We start from the raw sequence: 21,422 nt of genomic DNA, 5'->3' as shown, positions 1-21,422 counted from the left end.
ACTGAAATACACAGAATACGATATACCGAAAATCCGAATTTTCACGAACAAGTTGAATTTTCATTTATACATATCCACATCTTGACTGGATATATATGATATAACGATGACGTCAGTTCGGTTAAATTTTCGTGTATGGTATACACGAATCGGTTCATACGCTCCTCTTCTATAGTTGTAACGAACTGTAACGGTGAAAACATATATATCGAGAAATACGTGTTGTATGGTTATATATATTTTAACGTTGTGAGAATTTAAATTCGAAGTAAAAAGTTTTCATTAAATTGAAAAATAGTGTTTCCAAAAGAAAAATTTGTGCTTTCGAAAAGTTTCGTGGTGAAAAACTTGCATTTTAAAACAGTGAAGTGACTTGTTTGTGGTGAATTTTTGAGTGAACAGGATCCTAAGAAAAGTATGTGAAATTAGTGCCGAAAAAATTTATTATTCTAAATAGGTAAAACTTTTAAAATTTATCTTTCCGAATATTTGTTAATTTTTGTTAGAAAAAGAATGCCCATCATGAAACGAGTTCTAATAAATCTAAACTTCCGATAAACTTTTTTTTACCGTTGTTTTTTTCGATGTTGATATTTATGGCTTTCTCTTGTTTGAAAACACATTTCGATTTGATCGAAATAAAAATATAAAAAAAAGAAAGTTTTTTATATGTTCTCAAATATATATAAAAACATGAATATTCGTTTATGTTTTTATCGAAAGTTTTGTAAAAATTGTTATTGCAATATATTCACATTTACGAGAAGATTTGAAATTACTTCAGAATAGTTATTTACAAAGATGAATTCAATATCGAACTAGGCGAATGTTAAAGAAAATTGTAATAATTGAAATAATTTTAGAAAACCAACTAAAATTATTTTAAACATTATTCTTAAAAAAAAAGTGTGATTTTGAAAACGTTTTTCATGAAATCTTACGCAGATGATTTCCTTTATAAGAAGTATTTAATATGATGAAATCCATTGAAAAATTCTTTTATATGATTTTATCAAGAATACTACTTTTTTTTTTTAAATAGAATGTCTTTTTAACCGACTTCAAACGAAAAAGGAGGAGGTCTTCAATTTGACTGTATTTTTTTTAATGTGTGTTACCTCAGAATTTTCGACTGGCTGAACCGATTTTTATGATTCTTTATTTATTTAAAAGCTGGTGATCTTTCCCGTGTGGTCCCATTTTATTTTGGTCCAGTTTTAACCACGGCATCCATGAGAAAACCATAAAAGTCTTAAATTTGTATTTTAAAGTATGCACGACAAGAGGACGAATAACTCAATATCACGCCAACAGATTTCGACGATTCTTTTTGTAGTGACAAAATAGTTAGTGTACTTCAGATTAACTAAAAATCACAAAACAAAAAAAAAACTTTTAATAAAAAAAAAACCGACTTCAAAAGAAAACTTTTCCAAAATAAATTAATATAAACTAAAAAGTAAAAGATAACGAGAATATAATGTAGTTAAAATTAATGTTATTTTTGGAGTCGGTGTCAGTCAAGCTAATGTAGCAAACTGTTCTGTCACTGTTTCCTTGGCTCCAAAAATAACAATAATTTTAACTACATTATATTATCGTTGTTTTTTACTTTTTAGAGCATATTAATTTGTTTTGGCAAAGTTATGCTTTTGAAGTGGGTTTTCTTTTTGATTTAAGTTTTTTTTTAAAACAAACTTTTACTTAACCCAGATAAGCATAAAATAATTTTTTTTATTTTAATTTGAACTGAAGTTTTGTTAGCCAAAGTAAGTTACAAATTGTGATTTACATACCCGATTATAACATAAAAAAGTGCCAAAAGGTATAAAATAAATAAATGGGTTTATAGGCATAAAAAATTAAATTAAATTTTTCTCAAGGGTGTGTGAATTTTTCGCCGTATTATATATGAAAAATGAAAATCAAATTAAAAATATGTATGAATATTTTATAATTAGCTTTCCGTCTCATTACAATACACATTGCGGAGAGTTGTCTAGGTATAGGCTTTTTTACATCTCTATTTATTTATTTTTCTTAAAAATAACGAACTATCATTCCTGCTAAAAATTTTGAAACTATTTGTAGTATATATGTGTTTTGAAAATAGTAGTATAAGTGCGTTGAATGTGGTGAAGTTCCTGTTTGAAAATATGCCAATCGGGTCATTCAGTTCCATAACAAGTTTAGTTTCGGTGACATCCACCAGGTTATCGTCCATTTGGTACACATTTCGATCGTAAAAGATCGTGAATTATGATAAGGTCCTAAAACCTACCGCAAATTATGCGGCTATATTTGTAAAATGTTTTGTCACAATGGAAATTTCACACTCTCGAATTGTGATTTCAAATAATAAAGGAAAAAAGTTGAGCTTTTAATATCAATTTATTTGACAAATCATTTTTATGCATTTCAGGATATATTTTCATAAATTTTTAGCTATAGACCAATCTTGGTGGGAAAGACCCAACCCGGTTAAAAAAATGCACTTTTACTTCTTGTCTAATTAAGTAGCAAACATTACTTCCACAGATATTTGTACTTAGATTTTACGAATTATTTTTTAAAACTGCACGGTTCTTATCATGAGTAAATTTTTTGCGTCAACGATCTCAATACTTAATTCAAGAAAAGACGTATTTGGCTGCAGAAGCATGGAAAATATTGTTTTTTTTACATGTTTTTATTAACTTGCTTTTGTAAATCTGAGTGGAATTTTTTAATTGATTTTAAACTAACTTCCCAATAAGCAACAGACTTGAAATTTGGACCATAGCACAGAAGTGAATGACAATGCATTCATATAACCCTAAAAAACAGAAAAAAATTTTTTTTTTAATTTATGATATTTGTAAAACGGACTAAAAAGTATAAAAGAAATTAATAGCTATTAAAATACTTGTAAGATTCGAAACGAAATGTCTGCTGTACGCGCCCAATGTTTTTTGTTTCCAATCATACTAGTATTTTAATAGCTAGTTATTATTTTATACTTTTTAGTCCGTTAAAAAAACATTAAAAAAATTTTTTTCTTTTACTTTACGTATATATTAAAATTATGGCTGACCATGACAACCTTCCTATAAAGTACATACATACTTAAAATAAAACCTTGTTTTCCGGGACGAGTTTTAAGGTATACTTTAGTGTGTATGGTTCTAACTAAAAAGGAAAAGGGTGTAGTAATTAACTGCTTTTTAATATATGAAACGTTATGACTGCTTTTGCTTGTGCCTAATAATACAACATAATATATATAACATTGAATTATAATATGAACATGTTTACATTGCGGAAAAAAGATGGAATATCATCACATTTGAGTTTATTAGTTAGTGCCCCCTTTTCACAACTATGTGTATGAATGTGTATATATGTATATAATAATATACGGTTTCTCATCATTTCTAAAAAGGCACAAACTTAATTGAAAATCTCTTAAATGCCTTATTGTAACATGTTTTATTAATTTGTTTTTCTATCTTCTTCTAATAAAAGATAATTTTTTTACTACTTTTAGTATGCTGTAACTTACACAGAAAGGACTTTTCAAGCAAAATTTGTATTAGCCCGTCAGCAACCTTTGGTCTCTTGATGAGAGGTTTGCTCACTCATTTTGTAAATATCATTTAACTTTGTAAATCATAACCTCTACATAATTTTATATAATTTTATTCTTTAATGCACTAGCGTATTAAAACTAGTTTGATTACGTGATCTTTGAATGATTTTTGAGAGTGAAAATATTAGAGCAGAGAATAGAAAAACATTTCCTAAGTCAATATTTTTTTGCTTACACCGTCACTCTAAAATTTTTTTTTAACTGTAGATAGAAAATAGATATAGAAAGTATAACATAGATGAAGATAGAAAAAGTTTCAACCACATATTCTATTTGAAAAAGAAAAGTTAATTATATTTTTAAATTGAGTGTGACCAAACTGCTCATAGCGCGAGTGCTGACATGTTAACATTTAGTATAACTCATCATACTAGCTCAAAGGACTTTATAGTGGCCATTTTATATTAAAAAATCGTAGCGCAGGAGTTGCGTTGATTAAGCAAATTAACTGATATATTAGAAAAATAACACATTTTTCTTAAAATCGAATATTGTATTTTAAATTTTTTAAGAATTTCGCAAACTGAGCGCCTAGAGGAAAAATCACAATTGTACTCTTGCCTAAAACTAGTCAAATAATATATAAATATTTTGTATTTAGAAAAAATTCAAAATTTTGTAATTTGTTAGCTTATTTTTCGACAAATTTATAATATATGAGCCAATTTTTTTAGTTATCCGACAAATTAATTTAATGGTTACTACAATTATTTAATTAATTAATTCTTAAATATTAATTCATAAATATTAAATTATTAAATTAATAATTACGTAATTATTAATTATTAAATTAATTATCGCGATTTTCTAGTAAGTTCTTAATTAACCGTATTTTTCTAAATAAAATAAGATAGTTAATTTGGAAAAAGTATCATGAAATGATACTTTTTAAATCTTTTTGCTTAGCTGTTTTAGAGGTACTCCTAAATATTACATTTTTCGTTGGAATCAATAAGGAATAATCACGACTATAAATACGGATATTATATTTTCAAAGAAGCTTTATTATTATTTTATATTTAGGTTATATTTTAGATAGCTACTTATAGTAAAATATAATCGCTGAAATTGCTCAAATTTAGTTAGCTGATGCAAGTATGTTCGACATAACTTAACCAAATTCGAAATAACCCATTTTTGATCTGGAATTTGACATTAGTCTTCACAGCCATGATAGAGTAATTTTAGTTTTGTAATTTTAATTAAGCATTTTAAATTATATATTTATTACTTAATAAAAAACATTTTTTATTGGTCGAAACACTTTTTTGAAGCGCGAATAGATTTTTGAAATACTTTACATATAGACATTTTGTTTCATACTTAATCGAATATTTGCTGGTTGTAATTTTAATAATTAATAAAGTTTTTTTACGTCTAATTAAATAAATTTTTTTAATATATATATATTAAATAATTAATCTCATATCATTTTTAATTTCTATATTAAAAAAATTTTTAATTAGAGGATTCAGGAAAAGTTTTTTTTTTTCAAAAATTATACATTAGAAGTTATTACAAACATAAAAAAGTATGACCCATATCCAAACATGAAATTATTATCACTGAATTGAATTTCTGAGTTTACGATAGGAAAAAATCTGGGACAACCACTAACGTCCATCTATTAAAGTTTAAATATGAAGCAGGAAGAATTATGCCTCTATTAAAATTGATACAACTCTAGTTTCCGGAAATTACTCAAAAATTAGAAAATGTTAATTCTTAACGAGTAAACATAAGTCTCAAGGATTATCAGGCTCAATATAGTGTGAATTATACATGTTCATTTCAAAAGTACCCACTCTTAAGGAGGGTGACTCGCCAGTAATAGAAAAAAACAAATTCGGTAAGATACCCAAATTTTTGTTTTATACAATAATATATTTCGTTAACTATAACATACTAAAAATTCGGATCATTATCTACTAATTTATTTTTTTCTATTACTGGCGAGTCACCCTCCTTAATAAATCTTTTTTTTATACTGCGTGTTTAACTAATAATGTCGTATATACAGTGTAAGAAGGTTTACTCACTTGTTGGTTATGTACATATCTTTTTTTTTAATAACTCTTGACCTGATGTGATTATTGTTTTGAATGAAAACACGTCGATTTATATACATATATCGAGAAGGAAGTTCAAGTATAGCGTGAAATTTCGAATGTCACTCCTACCTTGTTATATTATTATATTATCTCAACCTTGATGAAAAAAAAAATGAAATCAATTGATTGGTTCTTAAGATAGACGACACAGCCGATGGAATTCAAACCTTTCATCTTCTACGTAGCCTAACTTAAGACCCAATCAATCGATTTTATTGTTTTATCATGTTTGCAGAGATAATTTTTACGTCCTCGCAAATAAAGTAAAACAATACTGGAGTTAAGGGATTAGACTTAAAATTGCTTAGGTACCATTTTTGAACTTCTCCCTCAAAATCTAAATCGACATGTTTTCATTCAAAACAATAATCGAATCAGGTCAAGGGTTATTAAGATGGATATCTTCCATCCTTAGTTTCGTCTATCATAAGAACCAAATCTTTCAATTTCATTTTTTTTATCATGATTGAAGAGAAAATTTTATGTTATTTCAAATTAGGTGCACCCCCTACTTTGTGATACACATGACATTTAGAAGTTGAGGTGGCTGAGGGTGAGGAGAAGAAATCCGAAATTCTTTTTTTATCGCCACTCTCCATAGGGGCATAAACCCTACTTCTTTGAAATTGAGCTGTTGGACAGTTCTATTATTATTAAAATTCTTAGCTCAGATAGTTCAGAGACATTTTGTACAATGAAAGCTCAGATTGCTTTATTATTTACATTTTGTAGCTCAGTTGGTTAAAGCCACATCATTTCCGTACGCGTTATTCCCATAAAAAAGAATTTAATGAATAGTTGTGATGTATGAAGTAGGTACACTCAGTCTATCAAAATAATTGAGAAGCTAATGAATGAATTTATTAGCGGAAAAGGTGGTAAAACACATATATGGTATCTCAATGGGCTCTATGGCCTAAATATGTACTTCGTGGCCAGCCAATATAACGTTACCTTACTCACATTTTTCTACGATAGTAATATCCCCGTCAATGGTGAAAAATAGAGTTAACAAGTGAAAAAAACCGATTGACTGAGTTCATTGTTGAAATACCATGCATAGACAGTGTTGATTACTCTATCACATTATGCATACATACATGCCAAACATACATAAACAGTGACGTTTACGCATAATTTACGCCCCTCTCTGTGGGTAAACAGTAATGTTTACGGAAACATTTTTTACATCTAAGCAATTGTTCTATCTCTAACGGTTTACAAAATGGATCCTACGGACCCAAGAACCAATTGGCTCTTGCTCATTTACGAACTCGACCTCACTTTTTCCGTCCTGAGTACGCTGTAAAAATTTCATCTTGATGATCGGCTAAATGGCCGAGCGAGTGGGTCTGTGGAATTGATCACATTGTCGTCGCTTGGATAAGAACGAAGTAACCGACTCCACCCACATCATGAATGTAATTGTAAAAATTAATGTAATTTAATAAATAAAGATTATCAAATATTGATGTGGGTGGCCTCTGTGTTAAGGCGTATGTCAAAAAAACAGTGGTTAAACCCCATTAATATATATTATATTTTTTCGTTTTTCAGTTATCGAGTTGACGGACGGACGGAAAACTGGAAATGGAATAATTAGGTGATTTTATGAACACCTATACTAAACTTTTGTTGGTAGCATCAATATTTTTCAGCGTTACAAACTTGGGACTAAACTTAGTATACCTTGCATATTACATATATGCATGGTATAAAAATCAACTTCATGGTAAAATAATTATTTTTTAAATCACGCTATGGAAGCCGTGGTTGAAATTAGTATTACGCATAATTTAAACTTCGTATATAGAGGTAAAGACGACCTATAGTTGTTTTTTTACTTGTTTGTATATTTTCTGCGAAAATTTAAAGCCACTGAATGTATTCCCAATTGAGTTAATGATGTTTATTTGTTATCATTTTTTTGTGTGTACATATAATATGTACTTGTTTGGTTGTGTCTGTCTGGTTAATTGTGTTTACGGGGCAAAAAAAAAATAAAAAAAAAAAACTAATTCACTCGGTTCACTGATTATGAAAATGTGTTTTTTTGTTTTCCTCCTGTGTTATGTTATCATTTTTTTTCTGTTTTGTTGAAAATGGGGATAAGAGGGTTAATGTATTGTATTTTTTGTAACGTTAAATGATAGAATAAATTTTTTCCTGCCTAATATTCTGTGTAATATCGAAATAATGAGATTGATAATAGACCAAGTACTTTTTATCAAGTTATTTTGACAGCCTATATATGAAATATATCAAAGTATATTAAATTTTGTCCCAAGTTTGTAACACTCAGAATTTTGATGCAGATGTTCATAAAATCAGCTAGTGAGCACGATTACTCAAGCAAAAAAAGATTTTTCGAGCTGAAGTTTCTATAGTGTTCATGAATTTATTAAGAAATGTGGGTATATGTCAATTTTGTTATGAGCCCATAAGATCCATCTTGTAAATCGTAATAGATACAATAAAAAATTAAAAAATATTTCCTATCTAAAAATAAACAACTTCTGTTTTTCGTAAATTTCGTAAAAATGGACCAAATTAGGGCAAATTTGAAGTTGCCATTTTCTCAAAAACTATTAAGAATTGAAAGTTAAAAATATGTACGTATTTAAAAATAGTGTGTCTAATTTCATTTAAAACCTAGCCGACAATATAATGAGTCAATTTTTGGTGAAAAACTTTTGTAGTTTAAAAATTCGTTTCGAACTATGTAGATTAAAAAAAACAAAATAAATGGAGAGAGTTATTAGATACGTTTCAAGTGCGATTTTAGGGTTCCATACTCGAAAAAACTGAAAAATTGACGATAAGACTATTAGTTGAAATTATTTATACCATATATTTTTTAACTTTAATGATAAATATGAATTTTGTTATCATTTCACAAATTTTGACGAGAAATAAGAATAACATTTTTAAATATCGGCCTTAGTTTTTGAAATCTAAAGCCAAATATTTTCAATTTTCGATATCTGGAGTAATTTTCAAGATTTTCATTTTATTCTTATTATACTGTTCGTCTTATATTGTCAAGTTAAGAAATTGTCAAACCTATGCACAAAATATTCCTGAATAAGATGTAAAAACATGTGTACCTCTTTGAAATTAGATTATTTGTAGTGATGGATTTTTATATAAATACTAGAGTGATACCCATCCGCTTCGCTGGGTTTAAAAGTAAATATTGATAAAGATTGCTCTCGCTTATCCCCTTTCTATAACACTCGAAATAATGTTAAGGATTGTTTTACACTGCACAGGTAAAATATATGTATGGTTTTCTATTTCTTTAAATGTATAATAGTAATTATATATATTGAGTATATCAGAGAAGATGGCCGTGAAATATTTTATAGTGACTATTTTTACAGAAATCTGTTATTTATGGTAATGTCAAATGATTACTTTTACAGAAATCTGTAATTTATGGTAATGTCAAATTAAATTAATTTTTAAATTTTTTAAATTTTTTATTAATATATCTTTATAAATTATATCTCATGTGTTATATCAGCTATATTGCTGTATAGTTTCATTAAAACCCAAACAAACCAACAAACATGCTTACTTTGGCATTTATAATGTATAGTGAATTATAATAAAACATTTTTCATTTGATAAAAATATTAGAAAAATGAATTTTCTTTAAACATTGCACTGAAAATAACTCGAGATTAAATACAATGAAAATCATATTCGTCATTTGATTAGTATTTTTTGATACATTTCACGTACCAACAGTAACGAGGTAACGAGGGGTAAAAAAAAAACGACTGTAACAAAAAAAAATGCAGGGATATAAAAGAAAAAGATTTTTATTTCAAGTTGATTTATGATTTTTATTATTTTTTCTGGTACTATTTTTTTGTGTATTCTAAAAATGTACGCGGGCGAAAATATTGTTGGGATTTAATTCTATTTTATTGCGGTAGGTGAAATACTACCAACATAAAAAAGTGTACTCTCTAGTATTACCATGTGATCTAAACCTTTTCGTAAAAAATATGCACAAAAATTTTAAATAATATTTTGTAAAAAAACATGTCCTTTCAATATTGTAAATGTCAATTATCAAAATTGATTTAATTCAATTATAAAGTCGATTAGATCGCTGTGTACGTGTACATATAAATATATACAGATAAATCTTTGTGTGTCAAAAATTTATTTATTTATATTAAAAATAAAAAACGAACGTGAAAACTGAACAAAAAAAATAAAATAATAGTGCCTTTTTTCTATTAAGTGGTTATTTACAAGCTAACATTGAAAATTTCACGTTAAAATTATAATAGGATATGCTACAATATTTGAAAAGGTTCAATGTTCAATGATTTTGATAATAAAAAGCGACCGAAAATTTATTTCGGAAAAATAGACACGTTTTCTTGCCAAAACCTTAAATTAAATTTTAAACCTATTTTAAATTGTCAAAAGCGCGGACATTCGATTTGGTGACGTAATATCGGTATCATTATACGAAATAACACGGATAAGTTTGACAGATATATTCATAGACAACTAATTTTAATAAATATTAATATTTATTATCTATCGATATATTATACCCAGCTGTCTACAATGAACTAATTGATGGTCTATGGTGCATACCGATATCGATATGACATCACATCAGGGCTTGCCCGCGTTTTAGGTCACGTGATATACAGTATAAAAATTACGATTTTTAATTTTAATATTATAAAAGAAAAATGTGCTTCTATGACTCGAAATCAGATAATTTAAGTATATTTTTACATAAGTTTTTTCAAATTTCACTACCGAAAGTACCCTATTGATAAATTTAAAATCAGTAAACTCACATACAGTTGAAATCGGTGTCAACGATATTGAAGACACAAAAAATTATGGTCGTTATAAGCGATATCTACGTTTTTATATTAAAGAATTTTGAATACTCCTAGAAACGTAGTAAGTTCCTGTGTTAACAATACAGGTCATTATTAAAACACTTTTACAGCTTAATACTTTTAATGCTTGGCTTTATCATAGAATTCGATGACGGTGAACGTGGCTGAGTTTGCAAAACCATGGTTAATGAAAGCTCGCATCAAATTTTTATGTTCGGAAATTCTGAATTAAGGCCTATTTATTTCAACAGATGGCTTTGTTGGGGAAATCGAAATAAAGTCCTTGTGGTTAAATATTTAGAAGTAGTTTATTGTAAAAAATTTGAGTCTATATGTATTAAACAAAATGCAGTCAAAGCATTTTATAAATAATAATTTGACATACCTACATACTTAGCGCTTGTAAGTTCAATGAATTAAGCAATATCGTAATTACATATTTTCACATAGTCCCTTAATTTAATATTACTGAAATGCAATGAACTAATGCGCAAATAACATGATAAGATAAGTAATAAAGTATACAAACATTTCTTATGTAAATAATAATAAATATGCAGCGTAAAATTATCATGACACTGCATTTAAAAAATAAATTGCTAACATTAAAAAATGAATTAAATATAATTTTTCAAAACATAAGTTATTAAAAATAAATTATATTTGAATGGCAAAATACACATAAAGAAACTATTTCAAAACGTAAACAAATCGTGTTCGAAATTTACCAAATTCACGCGGGTTGGTTCCTTGACAAATGGTTTTTTGCTGCCCTTTTCTTTAACGCCTTTACATGATGCTTGTAAATGAAGTACAGCATTCAACATTTGTTGATTTTCGACTGCCAAAGTATCTTGGATGACCACATTGTTGTTGACGTTTCCAGTTGCATCAATAGTTTTCTTCACATCATTGCTTTGGCTATTACCCATGTAGAATTGCTTGACTCTTATTTAACTATAAAATAAAAAAACTCGTTAAATCGAAAAGTTCTGAAAAATAACACATTTTTACGGATGACAAACGAAGAGGACGACTCTATTTTGACCATTGAGATAATACCATAAGGCTGCAAGGTCATCGCCAAAACAGTTGATTGCACTAATGAGACACAGATTAAGTAGACGAAAATATTTAAAGCTGACTGATTGGTATTTGCGCGTTTAGCTGTAGAGAGGCAGATAAAAATAGATAAAGTGGATATGTGTCTTCGTTTATCTTATACGCCTACAATATTGGTCTCTTTCCACGTCTCTCAGTGTGATCAAGACTTACCTTATTGCGTTTTCTATGTCATTCATCTCTATGGTATTATGTGAAGGATTTTGGCCGATATTTTCCACATAATCTTGATTAACATATTTTTTTCACATAACGTGCATATTAAACATTCTAAACGTTAACGTTTAAATAACAACTCGTTTATTTTTTTTCTATGTTGTTATAACACAAACAGATTTATTTACAATCTATTTTGATTTATTTACGGTTTTTTCCACCTTCTATAATACATATCACCACAACAACCTCATACCCCGCATTACCATATTGTTACCCACCACTATTCTGGTGTGTAACACTATTTAACACACAACTAAAAAAGGGCACTCTCACAAATCATATTTACAAACACGAAACAGAATACATATACAGCTGAGCTGCTGCTCTAGCTCAAACTCACTGACATATTATATTGTATAGAAATAAAATAAATAAATTGTATGCTAACGTTATAGTTTTATCATTGATGGTTGTGTGTGCGGCACGGCGGTGCTGCCTCATCAATAAATATAAAATAATAAAAAAATAACACAGCATTATGGTGTGTAAAGTTTTCTCAACTTCTATGTAGAAGCATAAACTAGAACCTTCTCCTTTACACTCGAAAATGAAATCGTCTCATAACGTCACTCGGTAACACGCTTTATTATCTTCAGTTAAAAAGTAACCACGACTAAACATTTCTGGATAAAATATCCCTAGATAAAATATATAATTGACAAAACATTCCCAAAACAAAATGTCTTCAAACAAATGTACTAGTCGTTTAATAATCCGTAATAAATATAACAGGATGAACGTGAGGCACAAAAAACTTGCTAATGTGTTCAACCCGTGATTGCATTCGTAGTGTCTTCCACGGGCTGGCTATGTTCTTAACGGGGTTGGCTATGTTCTTAACAGGTTCGTGCTAGCACAAGTCTCCGGAATTTTTTAACCCTTGCGTTCACCCTAAGCATGCATCTTCTGATTCACGTGTGGGTCATTCTTCCAATGAGGTCGAGTAAGAACAAGTCACACTTTGAACCACAAGCTTTTTCATTAGTGTAAAAATTAAAATTTTAATAGTTCTAAAATTAACTAATAATTCATTTTTAAAATGAGTGAAAATGGCAATGACATTTTCGTGAATTAAAGAAAACTTGCCAACTTTTAACAATTTCCGCAAACGTTTTCAAAATATATGTAACATTATGCTTCAATTGGTTTGGATGGTTTTATTTTTTTTATATTACTTTTTTCCACTTTAGCAACTTTTTTCCACACCTGTTCTACCCACTTTTTCCAGCCTGTATATATGAAATATATAGCTAGGTATATATGAAATGTATATCTTTAAAATATTGATAATACGAACAAAATTTAGGTATATGCGTTCATAAAATTACCTAATTAGTCCATTTCCTCTCCTTCGTCCGTGCGATTGAGTTTTTAAATGAGCAACATAGACCAATTGAGTCTTGGATTCGTAGAATTCATCTAGTAAAACGTTAAAGATACCGCAAAAGTTTAAATTTAAATAATGATCCTTATAGAAAAACAAATTTGCCTTAAAATTTTTTTGTAAATCACTGTTTACCAGCGAAGGTGCAAATTAGGAAAAAGCTTCAGCGTCCATTACCTCCAAAACTATAAAAGATAGATTATTGTGATCTTTTAAACATCTTTGAAAAACGAAAGAAAATTCTAGAAAACACTTTGAAAATTTTCTAAATTTTCGAAAAGCAAATAGGTCATATTTATACTGTTTTATACGTTTATTTTTGTAAATTATTCATTAATGTTTGTTCATTAGCAATTAATCGATCAATATTTTAGGGAAATCGCCATCCATTAATACATCTCAATAATATAAAGTTTAAAATTTTTATAAGAAGACTTAGTTTTACAGTCTGTCGTAAATATTGATAATTTACACTTAGTAGTTAAATATCTGATTGGGAAAACAAATACCCTTGCATAGAACATTTTAAAAGCTATTGATTCAAATACAAGCTTCTATTACACTTAGTTGTTTGTCATTCATGGTGCCATTTGTCAATCTTATATGTATTTTTCTCTTTCTAAGATATCGTCTTACCTTAAAAATACCTTCAGTGACAAATATCGATAAATGTGCAGTAAATAGTATCAGAGGATACTAAATATAGGTATTCGTAAGGATTTGTAGCAAGATTGTTTACATTAATTTTAAATGCAAACTTATACAAATATGTTTGTACACGGATGTAAAAATAGATCCAATTTCATTAAACTTTATGTTTTAGTGTTTATTTTGTGATGGCAATGTGGTTTTTTGTTTCGCTAGTTACATCTCTAATTGTGATTAATTATAAATTGAGCATAGGAATGTGAAATTTATATACAGGATCTAGCAATAAATCATTATACTTTTATTTATTCATTACGAAATGAAATATCCTTGTTCTATATTTCGAATATGCGAATAGTTTTTATTCACAAAAAATTTTAACTAATATTTTTTCTTTCCTTTTTTTTTTATAATAATCATTCTAGTTTTTCTACAACAAAAATATAGGAAATAATGATATTCAAGATTAAAATCATGCCAATGTGTTCTTAGGTATGTTTCAAGAAAATCTGCTAATCCGTTATAAGATTATTATTAAATTACCATTCAAAAAAAGAAAAAAAAGAAATAAAAATTGGTTCATCCGAGTAATGATATCACAGACAGACACACAGATACACAGATAGCCATACGTTTTATAAATACTCCTTTTTACAAGCTTTTATTTAGTTTCACCTGTACCGTTGTCAGTCTGTAATTAAATATTGCAAATCAAATTTGATCCATATCCTGGTTTCCGATAGAGCTGAAATTTTGCATGCACATTTAGTTTGGATGACAATGCATGGTCAGGTTGTGGTGTCCTGATTTTCCCATCGCTTCCACCATATTTGATAAATATACATTTTTTTTAGTCTTAAATTAAAAATTTTAATAAAAAATGCTCTTTAAGGTTCAAGCTTTTATTGTACCAAAAAGTAGAAAATAATTTTATCTATGAGTCACTCATACCCGACTATTGTAAAAGCTTGAGGCGCTTAATACCAAGAATGAATCGAAAAATAATTAAGCATGTAGAGTAGATGAGGCGATAACACGATAACTCAAAAACGAACAAAGATATCAAGCTGAAATTTTTATATCGTACTCAGGACGTAAAAAGTAAGGTCGAGTTCGTAAATGAGCAACATAGGTCAATTGGGTCTTGGGTCCGTCGGACACATCTTGTCACCCGTTACCAACTCCTGTTTGAAACATTTTTTCGTAAACATCATTGTTTACCCGTGAGGGCGCAAATTAGGCGTAAATTGTGTAGCATGTATTATAGGGGAATATCGGTTATGTATGTATGACATGTATATATGTGTAAGGTAATAAAGAAATCAACACTGTCTATGCATGGTATTTCAACAATTAACTCTTTGTTTAAATTAAAACCAATGTATTTTTAAATCCTAATGACAGATATAATAGAAAGTTGCATGTTTTTTAATTTTAATTTTATTGCTATGGTTTTTCTTAACTACCTCGCGGGGAAAATGATAAAATAATATGCAGAATGGTTAATGGTTTGTTTCTCCACTTGCTTCCACTATATTATAACGTAATTTTCCATAAACAACCCAAAAAAAAGAAAAAGAATGTAGAAAAATGGTGAATTCGATTGACTCACAGCCTCAAAGGATGTAAATACGTCACAACCAATAACAACTGGTTTTTTTTTTAAATATAACTATTTTTATTAATAATTAATTAAAAATGGAATTATCAATTGAAAAAAAAAATTAATTAAGCTAAAAAAATTAAGAGAAGTTAAGTAAGATAAAAAAAGTTTGTTATGCATAAACTAATTAAAATACTTTGAACATAAAAAAAATTTTCACGTTCAAGCTTTTCCATATGAAAAATCACTTTTGGTAGAACTGTATCATACAAATATTTCCACAGTTACTAACTTTTCTTAAGCACCGCGCGCTTTTCTCATTCCTTATTAAAATTATTTTACACTTTAAAATTCACATTTCAAAGTATGCGCTTCTTCCTTAGTAGATTTCGAATCAATTTAGTCTTAATTGTCAATATATTTCACAACCATTGCTGTTACAATCGAATGCAAATATTTACACACATATAAATTTGACGGAAAATGAAAATAAAATAGGAATCGGAGATAATTTATTAGCAAAATATATATAAAATCAGGACCAAATATATGTCTTTTATTATAAATCCTACTTTGACATGGGAATATATACTATGGAATAGAATAAACCATTTTTTCAGTTATATATGTCACTACTAGTCATGATGTCAAACGTACAAACGATTTCACAAACATACCAGATGTCCCATTTTAAACAATCCGGAAAAATGAAAAAAAATGGACAAAATGCAAATATTTGTTAACGAAAAGTTTTTGGAAAGAAAGATGCAAGTAAAATCATTATACTGGAAGAGGGGCATGTCACTAAGGCCTTAGATTTAATCCTAACTTTCAGGATCTTTGACAATTCAATTCATGTGCGCAAATTATAAGATGTATAGAAAATGTGTAAATTATAAAGTTATTCCTCATAAAATATTCAACAAGTATTCGCTACACCAAAATACTGAACTGGCCTCTACTGTTTTAAATATGATCTTAGAACATAACAAGTGAAATTTGCAAAATTTTAAAAACCCCCGACAATTACGATTTATTCTTTGTAAATCGATTTTTGGAAACTTAGCTATAAAATGTTCTCAATCAAGTCGGGTTGATCGTTTAGGGGCTACGATGCCACTGAGAAATACACAGACGCACCGATAAACACTTTAAGCTTATAACACTCCTTCTTAAATCAATATCAAAGTGGTCAAGGACATCAGATGAGATGAAAAGGATACTTCCTTTAGAGAGCTATCACTTTTTGGTACAAATTCTTGGAATTATTTTAATTGAAGTTGAAATATTTGTGTTGATCGACTTTGTTCTTTTGAATTATTGTTTAGAATTACCTAATTATTTTACCATTTCACTTTTCGAAATAAACTGGGCCAGGTTTATTTGATCCTTCATTTCCATAGTAATTATTTATATATTAAAATTATATATCATGCATTTCCAAACGGAATCGATTTTGAAGATCATCGCCAATTTTTTAGTTTTTTTGGATACGGAAACTTAAGCTCGTACTTGAAACACAGGGAAGAACTTTCACCGTTAAATTACCTTTCAAACGAAACCAAAAATCGCTACGATGCCACAGACAGACACACATATAGCGGTCAAACTTATAACACCTCTTTTTTTAGTTCGGGGATTAAGAAAAGGGAATTTCGACTTATTGACCTACTATTGATTTTTTGTTTGTTATGTTTTTGTAGAAAATATTTTAACTTAGACATAATAAATTCGGTGGAAATCACAAACAGAAACCTATCTATTTTCATATGAAAGTGTGTGTGAGGCATTTAATTTTTGGAAGTAAGAGAAAACACAGGCAGTTCATCTTGATAAAAGCTCTTTTACCTTTCTTTAGAAAAATTCTTTTCAACAGTTTAGATTTCATAGAAATCAAATTGAAAAACTAGTGCCGATATTATCTTGCGTTAGATTTCTGATTTCTGCTGAAATTATAGGATTTTACGAAAAAATGTTTCAAAATAAATTTTTTTGTTAATTTCCTTCTCCAAACAGCGCAACTTTATCATGAAACGCATGTTCCAAAAACTTTTCGTTGAATAAATTTTGCGTTGAGTGGATTGCTTAAAATGGGACACTTGGTACATAAAAGCAGTGTGTGCTGTTTTATTTTTTTTTTAGACATGGAAAATTTAACAAACATAGAACGAGAAAGAAAAACAGAAAAAATATCCACAAATAAAATATAATTAGTTAAACGATTTAAATGACAATTTATCATAATATAAATATTTTCTTCTATATTTGTTGGTTTGGTTGTTTGTGTTTTGGAAGAATAAATTGTTTTATTTTATTGACATGTTCGATTGTGTTAGTTGTCTGGGGGATTGAAATTTATAGTTTTTTGTACCATGTGTCTATAATCAAATATACGAGACGCATTTAGATCTTTTTCTAACGCTCGATAAAATCTTTATCCAAATAAATTGGAATATTTTTTTTCAAATAGTTTTTTTCCACTGTAGTGTATTTCTTAGGTAAGTGTAATAATTTAAGATCATTTTCTTGTAGCAATCTAATGAAGAAAAGAACAAATGTCCACAAAAGCATCTTTTCCAAGATAAAGATGGTAAAGGTTTAAGAAAAAATCATTTTTTTTAATCCGCCAGCCCTTGCGTTATGAGAATTTTGCTTATGATCGACTGAAGACATAAGTAACTTTTGTTTTTCAAATGGTACATGTAGTTTCAACTTTTTCTATCTTCATATAATTTTATCTATTTCTCATTAATGTTCTCAAGTGGTCATAGTGACTGACAAATCCCCTGCTCCTTTTTTCAGAAAGACAGCTTGAATATGTCGTTAACATGCTCATTTGAAAACGTAGGGGAAAGGAGCACTTTCGAAGGCGTAGGGGAAAAGTTTGGATGATTGGCCAATAGGAATCCATTCACGTAGTTTCAAGTATGTATCATTTTACAAAAAGGATGCTATCCCGCGGACTATTTGTGTTAATCAATAAAGTATTCAAAGAAATCACCCAGTGGTGTTTTATTATATCGAATGTATGAGGTTACAATAGGATTGAAAAAAAATGCTCATATTGCATCAAAAGCTTTTATATTAGAACCAACTGAATGAAACTACAGAAGAACAGAAAAATAGCATGACCTAAGAACAAAAGAATAACAGTGAGCCGATTCAAACAGCGAACCAGAACCTAGGTTGATGACATTCTTGTTTTAAAGTAAAATAAATTTGTTGAATGCCCTGTTTATTAAAATCCTAAGTATACAAACGAAACGCACACTATTAACGCATGCGTAAAAATACCTACAAAACAAACACAATATTTAACAATAAAGTAAGGAAAAAACATTTTGTCGCATTTAATTTATCTTAATTTTAATTATTCAAAAATTTAAATTTTCTCTTTTCAGAAAAAAACATACCATATCTCTATATATTATAAATGCGAAAGTAAGCATGTTTGTTTGTTTGTTACGCTTTCATGCTAAAACTAGCGAATGGTTTTTAATGAAACTGTATAGCAATATAGCTCATACTTCAGAATAACACATGAGATATATTTTATAAAGATATATTAATTACTTATTTATTACCATAAATTACAGATTTCTGTATAAGTAGTCATTTGATATTACCATAAATTACAGATTTCTGTATAAGTAGTCATTTGACATTACCATAAATTACAGATTTCTGTAAAAATAGTCAATATAAAATATTTCACGGACATCTTTCCTGATAGCAATGAATAAATACGACAACTATACTTTTAAAAAATTAAAAAACCATACATATATTTTACCTGTGTAAAACAATCCTTACCATTATTTCGAGTGTTATAGAAAGGGGATAAGCGCGAGCAATCGCCATCAATCTTTACTTTTAAACCCAGCGAAGCGGGTTGGTATCACTCTAGTATAACATAAAACATAAAACATATTTTATTATTCACAACAATAGTTCATTCATACTGTTGAAAATTTAAATAGACCTTAAAACTTGTATATGAATGTGTATGTAGTCAACCTACAAAAAACATAGCCCACCCACATCATGCTCACTAATTTTCTCTTTGGAATAATTAAGTAAAATATAAAAAACAACGACATACGACTGGCTGAATGACTGAGTGAATAGAAAATAAGTCATCATATTCAATCCTGCTTTGAATGAAATAGAGGATTAATTTATTTTTTTCCCCATTTGATCCGTAATGATAAATTGAAACATATTTTAACTGGAGGAATTTTTTCGCCATGATAAAATTACATAAAATTACTTTACAACCACGTTTTTGTGAAAATTGAATGGAAATCCTGTTTTTCGAATTTTAAGATTTTCTTAATTCAAAAGAAACGAAATTTTTTTTTTGGTTTCTGTTTGAATGAAAATCATTCCATTATAAGGTAATTATGACCAAAAAACTATTGAAATTCGGTTTATTTGAACGCATTGGCTGTTGATTTTAGGATATGACGAACTCGCTACGTTAAAATTAGTTTAGACCGATGCTACCGTAAAAATCCAAGAAAAATTTTTTAACAGAATTTTTATCGACAGAATTATATATTTATTTATTAGATATCCACTTTCTTATCATTTGGCACTGGTTTCACGTAACTTTGTGGGAATAATTGTCTTATTGTCCAAAAAGAAAAATAAATACTCGATACTTTGTTTCTTACATGGCTTAATTGTAATTGAGATTTTTACTTTAATGAACAATATGTATTGCTTTTATTCTTATACACAAGAACATGCAAAACAAAAATCCCACACGATCGCAAGCAGCGGTTGCGAGTTTCACGTGGTTGAGCTGTAAACAAAGCGTCCCCAAAATTACCGAATACCTTTGGAACCGTTATCGTTTTGGCCGTCTAATCGGCTTCTTTACAACCAACTAATCGGCTATGCCATAGTTGGCACATGTCGACATTTTTGTTTTCTATTTTAATAAAAATATTTTATTAAAGTAATTTTGACCCAGAAATTACGGTATATTTGCACGTATTCATTTTCGATATCTCCATATGACAATCATTGGATCTGGAATTTGAGCCTCATGAAGCTGATGTCTTGAGAACCACAGTCAGAACGAATTCCAACTGATGATAGTTTTCAACAAGTAGAAATTTGCCTTAAATGATTCGTGAAAATCGGAAAAAAAAGGTTTCTCTATAAAAAAGCCCTAAAAACGATATTTAATTTTTTGGTTTCTATTTTAATTATAATCGTCTATTAAGTATTATCTCTCCATTTCAAGATTTTGTCAATTTGTTGGATCTGGAATTGTAACTCCGTAAAGCTGATATCTCGAGAACCATATGTCGCAATGTATTGAGCCTAATACGCTTTTGTAATAATCGGAGATAAATCCTTTTCGTCTAATTTATGCAAATTTTCTTTATAACGTTAAAAAACGAAATTATTGGTTGGATAATTTATTGAAAATCGTTCATTAAAGCAATCAAAAGCCATGGACTATTTGAATTGTCTATTCTATCTAAGATATGGCACTGTCATTGAATTTGAAATTAGACAGGGTTTAATATGATAGCCCCTTATTCTTGTCTGAACGATACCATGGAAAACATTATACAATGATTGTTGGGTGTGTAAAAAACTTTTTAATTTATAAAGTTATTTACGTTTTGGTTGTTGTTGTTTTTTTTCTTAGGAAACAAAAAACAAGAACGTAGTTCTATGGACAAAACAAAACTAACTAACTTATAGTATATATTGGATTCAAACTAGAAATAATAAAATTTGAATGAATAGCATCCAACTTTAAACTTGGAAAAAATAACCATTTTACTCTCCACAAAATGTTAAA

General features: G+C 28.5%; 1 protein-coding gene across 1 annotated transcript in view; it reads left to right on the top strand.

Moving 5' to 3' along the window:
* Positions 1-353: 353 nt before the first annotated feature.
* LOC123301245 (sialoadhesin-like) overlaps positions 354-21,422 on the top strand; it is a 333,059-nt gene continuing 311,990 nt past the window's right edge. Inside the window, exon 1 of the mRNA XM_044883980.1 lies at positions 354-457. The gene's annotated coding sequence lies outside the window, so the exon portion shown is untranslated. The remainder of the gene's footprint in view (positions 458-21,422) is intronic.

Source organism: Chrysoperla carnea, chromosome 5 (genome assembly GCF_905475395.1).
Source record: "Chrysoperla carnea chromosome 5, inChrCarn1.1, whole genome shotgun sequence".
NCBI classification, from domain to species: Eukaryota; Metazoa; Arthropoda; class Insecta; order Neuroptera; family Chrysopidae; genus Chrysoperla; species Chrysoperla carnea.
The sequence above is the reverse complement of the archived record's forward strand: the minus strand, read 5'-3'. Positions and strand labels throughout refer to the sequence as shown.